Source organism: Anastrepha obliqua, chromosome 6, assembly GCF_027943255.1.
Source record: "Anastrepha obliqua isolate idAnaObli1 chromosome 6, idAnaObli1_1.0, whole genome shotgun sequence".
In the NCBI taxonomy this organism is placed as follows: Eukaryota; Metazoa; Arthropoda; class Insecta; order Diptera; family Tephritidae; genus Anastrepha; species Anastrepha obliqua.
The window spans coordinates 72,092,704-72,105,636 of NC_072897.1; the positions used below are offsets into that span (position 1 = coordinate 72,092,704).

At 39.2% G+C, this 12,933-nt stretch overlaps 1 pseudogene; it reads right to left on the reverse strand.

Annotated features, from left to right (window-relative positions):
• Positions 1–325: 325 nt before the first annotated feature.
• LOC129250706 (uncharacterized) lies at positions 326–4,474 on the reverse strand (annotated as a pseudogene).
• Positions 4,475–12,933: the final 8,459 nt, after the last annotated feature.

Consider the following 12,933-nt stretch of genomic DNA (forward strand, 5'->3'; position numbering starts at 1 on the left):
GACAGTTCAAACACAGTTTCTCCCAAACTTTCGGTGGAAACAGTTGACAGTTCTCCCAAACACAACTCCTGCAAACACGGTGTTTGCTTTTGGTGGAAACGTAATATTAGTCATAAAACTAAACTTTTATGCCGATGTTGGTGCTGTTCATGTATTGTCCTTCTTTCGCCTTTCGGAATTTAAGGGGACAATGCAGGGATGTGTTTGTTTGGAATAAACATCCCGGCCGCCTTGCAGTGTCTGCGAATAAAAATTGGTTAATTGGGTGGAAAATACCTCTCATGATATTGAGAAATTGTTTTAGGTAACGAGTTATACTTAGGGTCTAGTTTAAAATTCCGGTTAAGATCCATCCTAATGTGGTGTTTTGGGCGACCACTGTGCCATTGTCGGGATGAAATATGCCGGATTTTATAATTTTTGGGTATAGGTCGGCTCCAAGTTCGAGCATTACGTTGCTTGGCTTCGTGAATAATGGGTCAGCTAGGACTAAGTGATCGAAACGTTTTTGAATCTCGTCGCCTATGTCCTGCTCATAGGGTCGTGTGGGTAAATCCTTTGATATCAAAGCGTGTGTTTCAAGCCGCAATTGATCATCAATTAGTGATCCGATTTAGAGATGGCAAATCCGATGTTCGTTTAGGTATGTCTCAGCTTTTTTATTAAGTCAGAGCCGATGGTGGTTATTTTTTGGATCGGGTTGATGAGGGCCCTGACTTTATGCCATTTGTCTGCTTGTTTGATGCGGATGAGTGCCGTGGGTACAAGGGTCTGGTTGGCCAGTAATGAGGGTGGTCCTCTAGGGGTGGTGAAGGGATGTGCTTGTACAACTCTTTGTCCGGTGTGATCTGGCCAAGCAATTGATGCAGTATATGTAGGTTGTGACTGCGTCGTATTTTTCTTTTACATTCATGTTTGTGTATTTGGAGCATGTCACCAACATATGATCCCTTTTGCATATTCCACATGCAACGTGTCGGTGTATATTATATTTGGGTCGCGTAGTGTTCAAAATTTTGGGCTGTGCCGTGCGGTGTATGTCGCTATCTCTCTTTTCTTGGATGGGTGAAAGAGTTGTACGAAACCGGCGTGATCGAATTGCTAAAGCTCTTAAAGCTTTTTGATCCGAGAGTGGTGACAAGCTGCGTGTCGTGCTGAGGGAGCGGATGCTCATTGTTGGGCTGCTTCGGCGAGTGGTCCTGACCGTTGAAATGGTCTTCCTTTTTGGAGTTAGAGGGGCGATGATCCTATAAAAAATTAACTTTTAATTAATTGGTACTATTACGAGTTTTGTTATGGGACGGGTTATTGTGCCTTGAGCGGTACGAATGTCTACTACTCGGGTTCTGTTATCTGAACCGCAGTACGCCTTTTTTATTCGGCCTCGTTTCCATTCTTTGGGGGTAGATTTTCGTTTCTGACGACAACTAAATCACCAACTTCGACGTTACCTTGAGGGTATTTCCATTTATATCGCTTGTGGGGTTCCTTCAGATATTCTTCTTTCCATCTTTTGGAATGGATGGAGTGCTTTTACTTTTGTCCATCTGTTTATAATACTTAGATTAGTATCTTCTCAATTGGGTTCGGCGGGTGTTAATATTTGGGTACCAATCAAAAAGAGTCCTGGGGTTAAGGGTTCTAAGCTTGTTGGGTCGTCATTTGAAGGGCTTAATGGGCGAGAATTCAAGCAACCTTTTATGCGGGTTAATAGGGTACTTAGTTCCTCAAAGGTAAATTTTTGGGTTTGTGATACCTTTTTTAAATGGGTTTTGAAACTTTTTACTCCTGCCTCCCATAGTCCGCCCATATGCGGAGCTCCTGGGGGGTTGAATTGCCAATTGATGTTTTGATGCCCATAATTAGCTATTACTTGGGTTTGTAGGGTTTTGAGAAATTCTTGTCGATCTTTGACCAATAGTTGGAAAGCTCCCACAAAGTTTGTTCCGTTGTCCGAATAGAGATCGGAGAGACATCCACGCCTGGAAAAAAACGTGCAAATGTTGCCATAAAGGCTTGCGTCGTAAGATTGCTGACGGATTCAAGATGTATGGCCTTGGTTGCGAAACATACGAATATACAGATATAACCTTTGGTTATTGTTGTAGTTCTGAGTAATTAATAAAACTCACGCCACCACCTTTTTGGTTTACAAAGATCTTCTTGTTTTATTTAATAGCGTTACAAAATTCTTCTTGTTTGATTTAATTGCGTTACAAAGTTCTTCTTGTTTGATTTAATAGCGTAACAAAGTTCTTCTTGTTTGATTTAATAGCGTTACAAAGTTCTTCGGTAAAAAATAAAAAATGGCAAAGTTTCGAGTTTGTCTGTTCGCTTCAAGTGTAACTATCTATATATAAAAATGCAAATCATCGCAAGAGGCAGAGTTACCAGCGGTCTTGAATTGCTTGAATCGACATCGACGCGCCATCTATGCGTTGAATCTTAAAATATAAAATAATATTAATAATGAAAGCAGCAGAAAAAAAAACTTAATATATAATATTATATATTATAAATACATATATCTATGATAGTCCCATTTTCATACAAAGAATCTTGAAACAGGTTCTTGGTAGCGGCTTCGTCATAATATCAGCTGTGTTTCGATCCATGGAAACTCGTTCAATTCCCAGTCGTCCTTTGGAAATTTTATCCCGGATGAAAAAGAGTTTCTTTGCTATATGCTTCGTTCTGCGGTGGAACTCTGGATTCTGTGCAAGTCTCACCGCTTCATTGTTGTCAACTTGAACAATAGGGACATGTTTTAGTTTAACGATTGAACGAAAAAGTCTACTTAACCAAATGGCTTCTTTGGCTGCCTTGCTTGCTGCTATAATTTCTGCTTCAATCGTGGAGCTCGCTACCCCTGTCTGCCGTTGACTTAGCCAGGAAATTGCTTCTCCTGCGTATTTGACGATGACTCCAGAAGTTGAGCCACCTGTTCTCAAACATCCTCCAAAATCTGCATCGCTGTAGACTTCCAGAATACCTTTTTCCTTGTTTCGTTGATAAACTAGGCCCAAATCTAAAGTCCCTGCTATGTATCGAAAAATTCTTTTGACTCGGACGATATCTTCAGAGGAGGGGTTCTCCAGGGATCTGGAAACAAATCCTACGCTGTATGCCAGATCAGGTCTTGAACCAAGCATGAGATACATTAGATTTCCGACTGCCTGTCGGTAGGGAAACTTCTCTGACTTATGATCATCTTTCCCTGGTCCCAAAGTTTCTGAGTTCTTGAGAATTGGTGTTGAGATCGGCTTGCATTCTAAAAAATTAAACTTTTCTAAAATTTTTCTTGCATAAGAATTTTGACAAATTTTAATGAAGTTTTCCTCTTCTTGAATTGCTAATCCTAAAAAGTAGTCAGCTTTCTTTGAAGTAATTTTAAATTCCGATTCCAACTCTTTTATGAAAAACTCCAGATTTCGTGCATCTGTAGCTGCAACTAAGCCGTCATCCACTTAAATAACAAATTTGAGTTTATTGCCATCTTTCTCTTGAATGTATAGACATGGATCTGCACCACTAACCTGAAATCCTATAATAGTTTTTTCAGGAATCCCCCAATATGCTTGTTCCGACATCTTGGCGCTTGCTTCAGACCATAAAGGCTTATTTTGAGCTTGCAGACTTGGTTGGTTCCATCTCCGTATCCTTGGGGCTGTTCCATAAAAACAGTTTCTTCAAGTTCTCCATATAAAAACGCTGTAGAGACGTCAAACTGTTTTAAAAACATATTCTCGTTTGCTGCAATGCTCAAAATTGATCGAATCGTTCCTAATTTTGCAACCGGACTAAAAGTTTCGCTGTAGTCTATGCCATGTCGTTGGCTGAATCTCTTGACGACGAGTCATGCTCTGTACTTATTGATTGTGCCGTCAGGATTCTTTTTCAAACGAAAAACCCACTAGCATGGAATCGCCTTTACACCTGAAGGAAGTTCTGACATGACCCAGGTCTGATTCTCATTTAAAGAGGCGATTTCCTGATCCATGGCCTTTTTCCACTCATTGTTGTCCTCACTTTGCAAAGCATCTTCAAATGTTTCAGGATCTTCAGTGATGTTGGCAAACTGCTCTACTGTTAAAACATAATCTTTGAGCTGTTTCGATTTCGAAATCGTTGACCTATCTCTCAATTTTCTTTCTGTTGGTAATTTTGAGTTTTCTTCTTCTTCTGAATCGGACTCATTTCCAGTTTCATACTCTTCGTCGCTGCTCAGATCTTCTTCAGAGCCACATGTCTCCTTAGTCTTCAATGATGAACTTCTTCTTTCTTCAATGTAGTCCTCATCATCGTTGTCGACATCTCTCATTGGTAGTTTGACTTCTTCTTCACATTCTTTTGGCTTCTCTTGAAATTGGACGTCTCTTGACAAAATTACCTTGTGTTCTTCCTGAACGTAGATTCTGTATCGCTCGTCCTGATCGTATCCTACAAGGAATCCTTTCACTGCTTTCTTGTCCATCTTCTTTCTCTTCTCAATTGGAATGTGAGCATAGCAGTTCATAAGGACTAAGACCGTCTGCAGCCGATTTTCCCGTTCTGTTGAGAATATAAACTGCTGACGTCACCAATTCTGCCCATATTGCATTCGGAAAGACGATCTCAGGATTTGAGTACTTGAAAGTTCTCGTCATCTCGACGATAGTACGGTTTTCACGCTTTCTGTCGCCATTTTGCTCAGGCGTGTATGGCGCTGTCAGTCTCTGTGTGATTCCGTTTTCTGCTAGGATGCCCTTGACTTCTTCACAATCGAACTCTCCTCCATTGTCACTGGGTAGCTCCTCAATGCTGTGACCAAGTGTCTTTGCATGTGCTAAAAACTGTTTTAACATAACTTTAACATCTGATTTATGCTTAATTACGAAGCCATAACGAAACTTTGTGTAGCTATCTTTGAACACAACTAGAAATCGTTTTTTACTAAAGGACTCGCAAAATGGGCCTACAACGTCTGTTGAAACAAGTTCTCCTGGTTTCGTTGCCTTTACTCTAGTGCCGAATGGTAGGCGATGTGCTTTACCAAAAATACAGGGCTCACATATGTCTCTTATCATCTTCACGTTGACTCTCAGTTCCCTCTTCAGTAGCTCTCTTACGTGCCGCTTGTCCTGATGACCCTACCGCACGTGGTACAGCTGCAGCGTAGAAGTATCTGCTTCTGCTACGTTGATCCTCTCTTCTTTCTCAGGTATAACTGGTTCAATAGCTGCCTTGTACAAAGTTCCACACACTTCGCGATTTTCGCAAAGCACTGTGCTTCCATTGACCTCTAGCCAACACTTCGTAGCTGTGAAGAAAAAAGATTCTTTGAAATTTTTGGTACAAACCAAACATCTTTCAAAATCATTTTTAATATTTTTCCCTTGTAAAAGACAAAATTTCAATGGTTCCTTTGATGGTACACGGACTCTGGAACTTCTTAAATTCGATGAATAGATCCGGACGATTTGTCACATGCTTCGTGGCTCCATTGTCAATCCACCATCCTGTAGAATTCCTCCCAGTTGCGCCGATATCTTCACTGATGCAAACAAGAGCTACATACATCCGTATCCAATGCGTTGCTCTGAGGATCGGCTTGTGCCTTATTTTTCGGTGGTCGTCCGTCTGCAATTCACTTTTTACATGTTTACGTTTTTGAATTTTTGGCCATTGTTCTTGTCCGAATCTTAACCAATTGGGCCCGTGCCACCAAAGTTTGGAATTCAAAAGTTCCGTGGGTGTACATCCTCGACTTGCCAAATCTGCGGGATTGTCATGGCTTTCGACATGGCGCCAGTGGTTGACTCCAACCTTTTCCATGACCGCGGTAACTCGGTGAGACACAAATGTACTCCAAGAACATGGTGGTTTGTTTAACCACGATAAAACTATAGTTGAGTCCGTCCAAAAATAGCTTTGATATTGCTTTAAGCTTAATTGGGATAGGGTAGTGTCAACAAGATTAGCTAATAGAACGGCTCCACAGAGTTCTAACATTGGCAACGATATGCTTTTAATTGGGGCAACTCTCGTTTTCGATACTAAGAGGGTGATCCATACTTCGGTTTCGATGGTGACTCGAATATAAAGGGTTGCGGCATAAGCTTTCTCGGAAGCATCAGAAAATCCATGAAATTCGATGGTTGCTAATTGTGAGAAATGGGTCCATCTGGGTATTTTAATATTGTTTGCCGTTTCGTGGTCTTTTACGAAATTAAGCCATCGATGAAGCGTGAGTGGCTTAAGACTTTCATCCCAGTCGGTTTTATCAAGCCATACTTGCTGCATAATAATTTTTGCCGTTATTATTACTGGACTGAGCCAACCGGCGGGGTCAAATAATTTGGTAATAGCTGATAAAACCTCGCGTTTGGTGTAGGTGGGTTTATTCTCGATTGGGTTGACGAGAAAGAAAAATGAATCTTTTTTGGAGTTCCATCGTATACCTAGGGTTTTGGTATTGTCGAACTCGGGCAAATTCAATAATTCTATGTTTAATTTATGTTCCTGAGGAAGTTCTGCTAATATTTCTGGGTCATTTGAGGTCCATTTGCGTAAAGCAAATCCAGCGGATTCCAAAGCAGAAATTAGTTCATCTTTTGCTCTTTTAGCAGTTGATAGGTCATGGGTTCCTGTTAAGACATCGTCTACGTACATTTCGTTGCGAAGAATATTCGATGCTATAGGGTGTGTATCTTGGACGTCATCGGCTAGCTTTAATAGGGTTCGAATAGCTAAATATGGCGCGCAATTTATACCGAACGTAACTGTTTGGAGTTCAAAGTCTTCTATTGGGTCTTCGACAGATTTTCTGAAGAGTATTCTTTGAAAAGAGGTGTGCTGCGGGTCGACAAGTATCTGTCGATACATTTTTTGAATATCCGCGTTAAAAACAAATTGAGAGAGTCTCCATTTTAAAATTAGAAGGACTAAGTCCATTTGAAGAGTGGGTCCAACATATAAAGTGTCATTGAGGCTCTTTCGATTAGATGTTGGGCTTGATGCATTAAATACCACTCGTAATTTTGTTGTTATGCGGTCGGGTTTAATAACCGCGTGATGTGGTAAATAATATGAGGTGGTTTTATCCGCGGGCTCATATTCAACTTTCTTCATGTGGCCCAGTTCCAGGTGTTCGGTAATTGCTTTATCATATTCCGCCTTAACTTCGGGCTTTTTAAGTTAAGACCTTTCAGTTCTGAGGTATTGAGCTAGCGCTATGTGTCTTGACTCTCCAATTTCGACGTTTTCGGGGTTCTTAAAGGGTAGAGTTACTACATAGCGTCCGTTGGGGTTTCGACGTGTAGTTTTATGATATCTTTCTTCGCAAAGTACGTCTGATGGGGAGGCTAGGGGCTTTCTGGGAACTTCCTCTACCTCCCAAAAACGAGTAAGTAGGTTATCCGGGCTCATTTTATTGTAAAAAGAGACCAAGTTTGATGACTGAGACAATCTGGGTACAGGGCCAGTCAAAATCCACCCAAACTCTGTCTCATTCGTTTAACTCCTCCTAGAATAAGTTTTGGGTATAGATTACTACCAATCAATATGTCCACGGGTCTGGGTTTGTGGAATTGGCGATCTGCTAATGTGAAACTGAGCTTTTCAAGGCACAACTTAGGGTCAAGTGGGTATAAGGGTAAATTATCCGTGAGGCTGTTTAGAATAAATGCTTGTGTCGATATTCTAAAATGTGTGTTCAACGGTGAGTATAGGGTAATTCCGCACATTTTTGTTGGCGTTGCTTAAACTGAGTTATTTAACCCAGTTACTTGGGCTGACATGGAGTGTGTGGGTATATCGAGATTCTGCTGCAGTTTTTTGGATATAAACGTAGCTTCGGATCCCGAATCGATGAGTGCTCGTGCAGTGAATCTTTGGCCATTATGTTCTATCTGCACCATGGCAGTTCCTTATAAAATCTGCTTCCTATTTGGGTTGAATGGGTCTTGGGTTGTCGATAGAGTGGACTGTATGATGTTGGTATAGGTTTGCGGATTTATTTTTGGGCTTTGCGTGGGTGTGGAGGTATCTGTGTTGGTATCAGGAGTTGAACTTAAGACTCTTGATCCCTCCGGGGGGGATTGGATTCGACTTATTGAGTCTCTATGGAGTAGAGTATTATGTTTTTTATTACATTTTCTGCAAGAGTATTTGCTTTTGCAGTCTCTGAACCTATGCGACATTCCCAAACAGTTACAAAAATATCCGTACTTTTTGATTAGAGATATACGGGTTTCGACACACACGGCTAGGAATTTATGGCATTCACGTATGGAATGTTGTTTTTTGCATATTTGGCAACTGTCTATTTCGAATGGTTTTTTTGGTTTTTAGGTTCGGAATATTTTTTTTTGTTTGACTGTTCCGGGATGGAGTTATTAGATACGTTGACGTGAAAAGTGTTGCATCGTTTTTCATAGCCTTTTTTTGTTATGGTGGGTTGGGCTGGGTGACCTTTTGAAACTGAAGCTTTAAAATTCAATACTGATTACAAAGTTTTATATTTATGGGTCAAAAAACTATCAAAAGTTTCCTATGAGGGTATTGTGGAGTTATCTTCTAGGGTGTATTCAAATGCTTCTAGGATTTCCTTAGGTAGTTTTGAACTACAAAGGTATATTAGAATCGAGTCCCAGCTTAATGTGTCTATCCCTAGGTTTGTCAAATTTGTTAAAGAACTGTTTATCGTGCTTTGTAGGGTTTTAATGGAGCTGCCTGTTTCTTGTGTTATTTGTGGCAGATTAAAAAGAGTTTTTAGTTGGGTATTCACCTGCATTCGTTTGTTTTCATATTGGTCGGTTAAATTTTCCATGCTTGTATGAAACCATCATTCTTTAAGGGTGCGCCTCTAATTGCTTCGCCCCGGGTCTTTTGGTTCAAGTGGAGAGCCTTTCCACATTGCTTATCCTTGGATTAAGGATATAAATGGCTATGAACATGTCTCTAAATGTAGGCCATGTCACATAATCTCCGTAAAATATGTCCGTGTCGCATGGGGGTAGATGAACTGTGGGTGCGAAATCCATTATAGGGACCTCTGAAGGTCTCTCTTTAATTGCTTGGGTATGTTTCGGGTTCTTTAGAATGCCCACATCCTTATTTATTGAAGCTAAGCAGTTAAGATACATTTGATAGCATTTTTTATATGAATCTTTTATTTTGTTTAAATCGATGGCCTCGTCGGCACTATTAGAGGCTCTGCGAAAAACATCATATGCTTTCTTCAATTTATTATAAAGAGAATCAAGTTCAACTCTTTTGATTTCTAAAGTGTATACTGACTCGTCTTCAGGTGGGGTCTGGAAATGATCATCCTCGAATTCAATCAAACCATTTTATTTAAAAGAGTGATATTTACAACCGAGTGTAATAAAGGGAGTGAGTTCGATTATTATTTTGAAGGTAAAGCTCAAATGAATTTTCGTACTTTTATGTTTTACCAAATTTTAACAAATATTCGTGATAGATGCCTCTTTTATGCACTAAAGGCAACTGAGAATACGTTTCAAATTTTTCCTACAGGGGGTTTTCAATTTTTTCCTACTGGGTCGCTTTTTCGATTTCCTACTGGGTAAGTTTAGTTTGTGAGCACTGGTTGGTTAACCGTTGATATTGATATCAACAAATTGTTAGGTGGAATGGGTTGCTTTGTATTTATATACGTGTGGGTGAGTATATTTGATTAAATTGATTCATTAAAAATATAAAGCAATAATCGCCGTCGACAGAGCAACTGGTGTTATACTGCAAGTTTTTTTTTTTGTTTTGATGGGTTTTTATCGTATACTTGAATAGTATGATGTCTTGGCAGCTTCTGCTTATATATAATATATATTTTTTTGTTTTGTAGATTAATATAATATTTTGAGTTGAAGATCAAAATGGATTGAACACTTCCGGTATATTTTTCACTGCTTTTCCAAAATCCGGCTCGAAGGGCCAAAATGTCGGGGTATGTCGACGATATGTGGCCGATTCCGTAGAAATGAAAAATAGGGTTAATTTCAATTCGTTATAATTTATTCTTTTTACAATTGGGTATATAATATATACATGTGTATAAGTGTGTATTAATTATATTTATAATAATTGGTAGATATAATAACCTGTGGTGTGATGTTCCTATTTAATTGGCGGTATAGCTGGATTTGGGTTCCCTTCGATCTTCCTTGCTCTCTGTGTGCTGTTAGTTATAAAACTAAACTTTTATGCCCATGTTGGTGCTGTTATTCATTCCTGCATTGTCCTTCCTTCGCCTTTCGGAATTTAAGAGGACAATGCAGGGATGTGTTTGTTTGGAATAAATACAAACTATTTTCATTAGTTTATTGTATACTGGACGCTTTTCAAGGACATATTAGCATTTAATGTTCTAAGCAGTTGTTTGTCATCAACGTCTTTAAAGAGTAGATAATTTGGCTCTTTTTAGGCGTTCTAGGCGTTTTTGACTTCGATTTGTGGAAGTTTGTTCATATAAAGGGGGATCTTTTAAAAGCTATAGAAAAGTTTTTCAAAAAAGACATACGTAAAATTCAGAAAAATGCATGACATTTTTATTTAAATCGATAGTACAGTCCATATAATTTAATGTTTGAAGATTATTTCATGCAAATGTTGACCGCGACTGCGCTTCAAATGGTCCATCCGCTTAGTCCAATTTTGGCATACTCTTTCCAATGTTTCGACCGGTATCTCACATATAAATGCTTTAATGTTGTCTTCCAATGCGTTAATTGAAGCAGGCTTGTCTGAATAGACATGAGATTTAACATAGCTCCACAAAAAATAATCTAAAGGCGTTATATCGCACGATCTGGGTGGCCAATTGACCGGTCCCGAACGTGAAATAAAATGAACCGAAACCGAACTCGCCTCTCAACAAGTCCATTGTTACGCGTTCTGTGTGGCATGGGGCACTGTCTTGCTGAAACCACATGTCATGCAAGTCAAGCTCTTGCATTTTGGGCAAAAAAAAGTTGGATATCATTTCACCGTAGCGCTCACCATTCACAGTTACGTTACAATTCGCAGCATATTTGAAGAAGTACGTCCAATGATACCTCCAGCCCATAAACCGCACCAAACTGTGATCTTTTCTGGATACATTGGTAGCTTTTGCAATTCTTCTGGCTGATGTTCACTCCAAAATCGACAATTCTACTTATTTACGTACCCATTGATCCAAAAATAAGCTTCGTCGCTGAACACAATTTTTCGATAAAAAAGTGGATCTTCGGCCAACTTTCCAAGAGCCCGTTCATCAAAAATTCTGCGTTGCGGTAGGTCGTTCGGCTTCAATTCTTGCACCAGCTATATTTTGAAAGGTTTCACACCTAATTCCTTTCGTAAAATTTTCCACGTTGTTGAGTAACAGAGGCCCAATTGCTGCGAACGGCGACGAATCGATAATTGATGGTCATCATTAACACTGGCCGATACAGCTGCGATATTTTCTTCAGTTCGCACTCTACGTAAGCATGTTGGTGGTTTGATGTCCAATAATGTAAATTTGGTTCTAAATTTAGTCACAATAGCTCGAATGGCCGCTTCAGTGGGTCGATTAAACTGACCATAAAATGGAAGAAGCGCGCGATAAACTTTCTTAACAGAACACGCATTTTTATAATGAAATTCAATGATTTGCAGGCGTTGTTCGTTTGTAAGACGATTCATGGTTAAATTATAGACCAAACTGAAGATGTTTGACAGTGAAACAAAACACGAAACGTGCGTCAGCTGTTTAAACCAACTGTTTAAAAAGATAACAGCAAAAAAATCACCCGTTAGTTGCATTAAATCATATTTTGATCGCCGTTTATACCTAATGCGGCAATGCCTAAAATGCCTAGTATGATTACTAGCTTAAGTCCTTGACTGACAATGACTGTAGGCCTAACAATTTCCATCTCACAATATAACGGGGAGGATCATTTGGTCATTCAAAGCGAATTTAATAAATGTTTTTGGTTCTATTTAAATTTTTTTGGAATGGACCTCATGGGATGTGCTCCATATTAACGAGCAATGATTCGAGAACAATGAATCAGCATTTCCATGTTCTTCCCTTTTTCGATGGTCGATCTCGAAGTCGTAATTTTACAGTTTTTCGATCCACCGCGCAATTTGTCCTTCCAGATGCTTAAAATGGAGTAAGCATCTCAATGCTGCATGGACTGTTCTTAACTGGAATCGCTGACCGTACAAGTATTTGTGGAAATCTTTTACGCACTCAACCACAGCTAACACTTCAAGTCTGGTCACACAGTAATTCATTTCCTGCTTTCCGAGAACTCTGCTATACCATACGATCAATATATAATTCGTGCCAATGGAAGTCGTAGTTTTCGCAAAACAGCTGTTGAAAGTTAAAAAAAGGCGTTTTTGACGTTTTTTACTAAATTATCAAAGTTTACTAACTTTTTTTGGGAACAAAAAAATTTTTTATATCGATATAAGACAGGTTTTCTGAAAGACAATTTTGTCACCTACATTTTAAGCCTAAGTTTGTCTGAATCGACGAAAAATTGTAGAAGTTATGACCCATAAAGTCAAGACGTGTGATTTTGCAGTTTTTGATTTGGTTATGTTTGAGGTCAAAAATACGCTTTTACTCTCAAACTTCTTCTTTTATGTTGCACGGAATCTTCACGAAGTTGCATCCAGCAGTAGTCGCTCATCATTCCTTGAAAAAATCCAAATGACTGTGAAGTAGGTGCATCTTTAACGACATGCGAGCACCTGTTAACAAAAACAAAGTTAATTGTAAATTTCCCAATAATTTTCCAATCAATTTATATGATAAATATATTTTGGAGTATGTACGTATTACAATACTAACCAATAGTTTTAAAGTATTTCATCATTGTATGAATCAATTGACGGTCGTTGTTGAAAAAATTCATTTTTGGTTTCAGCGATCTCAAATTAGTTTAAAAA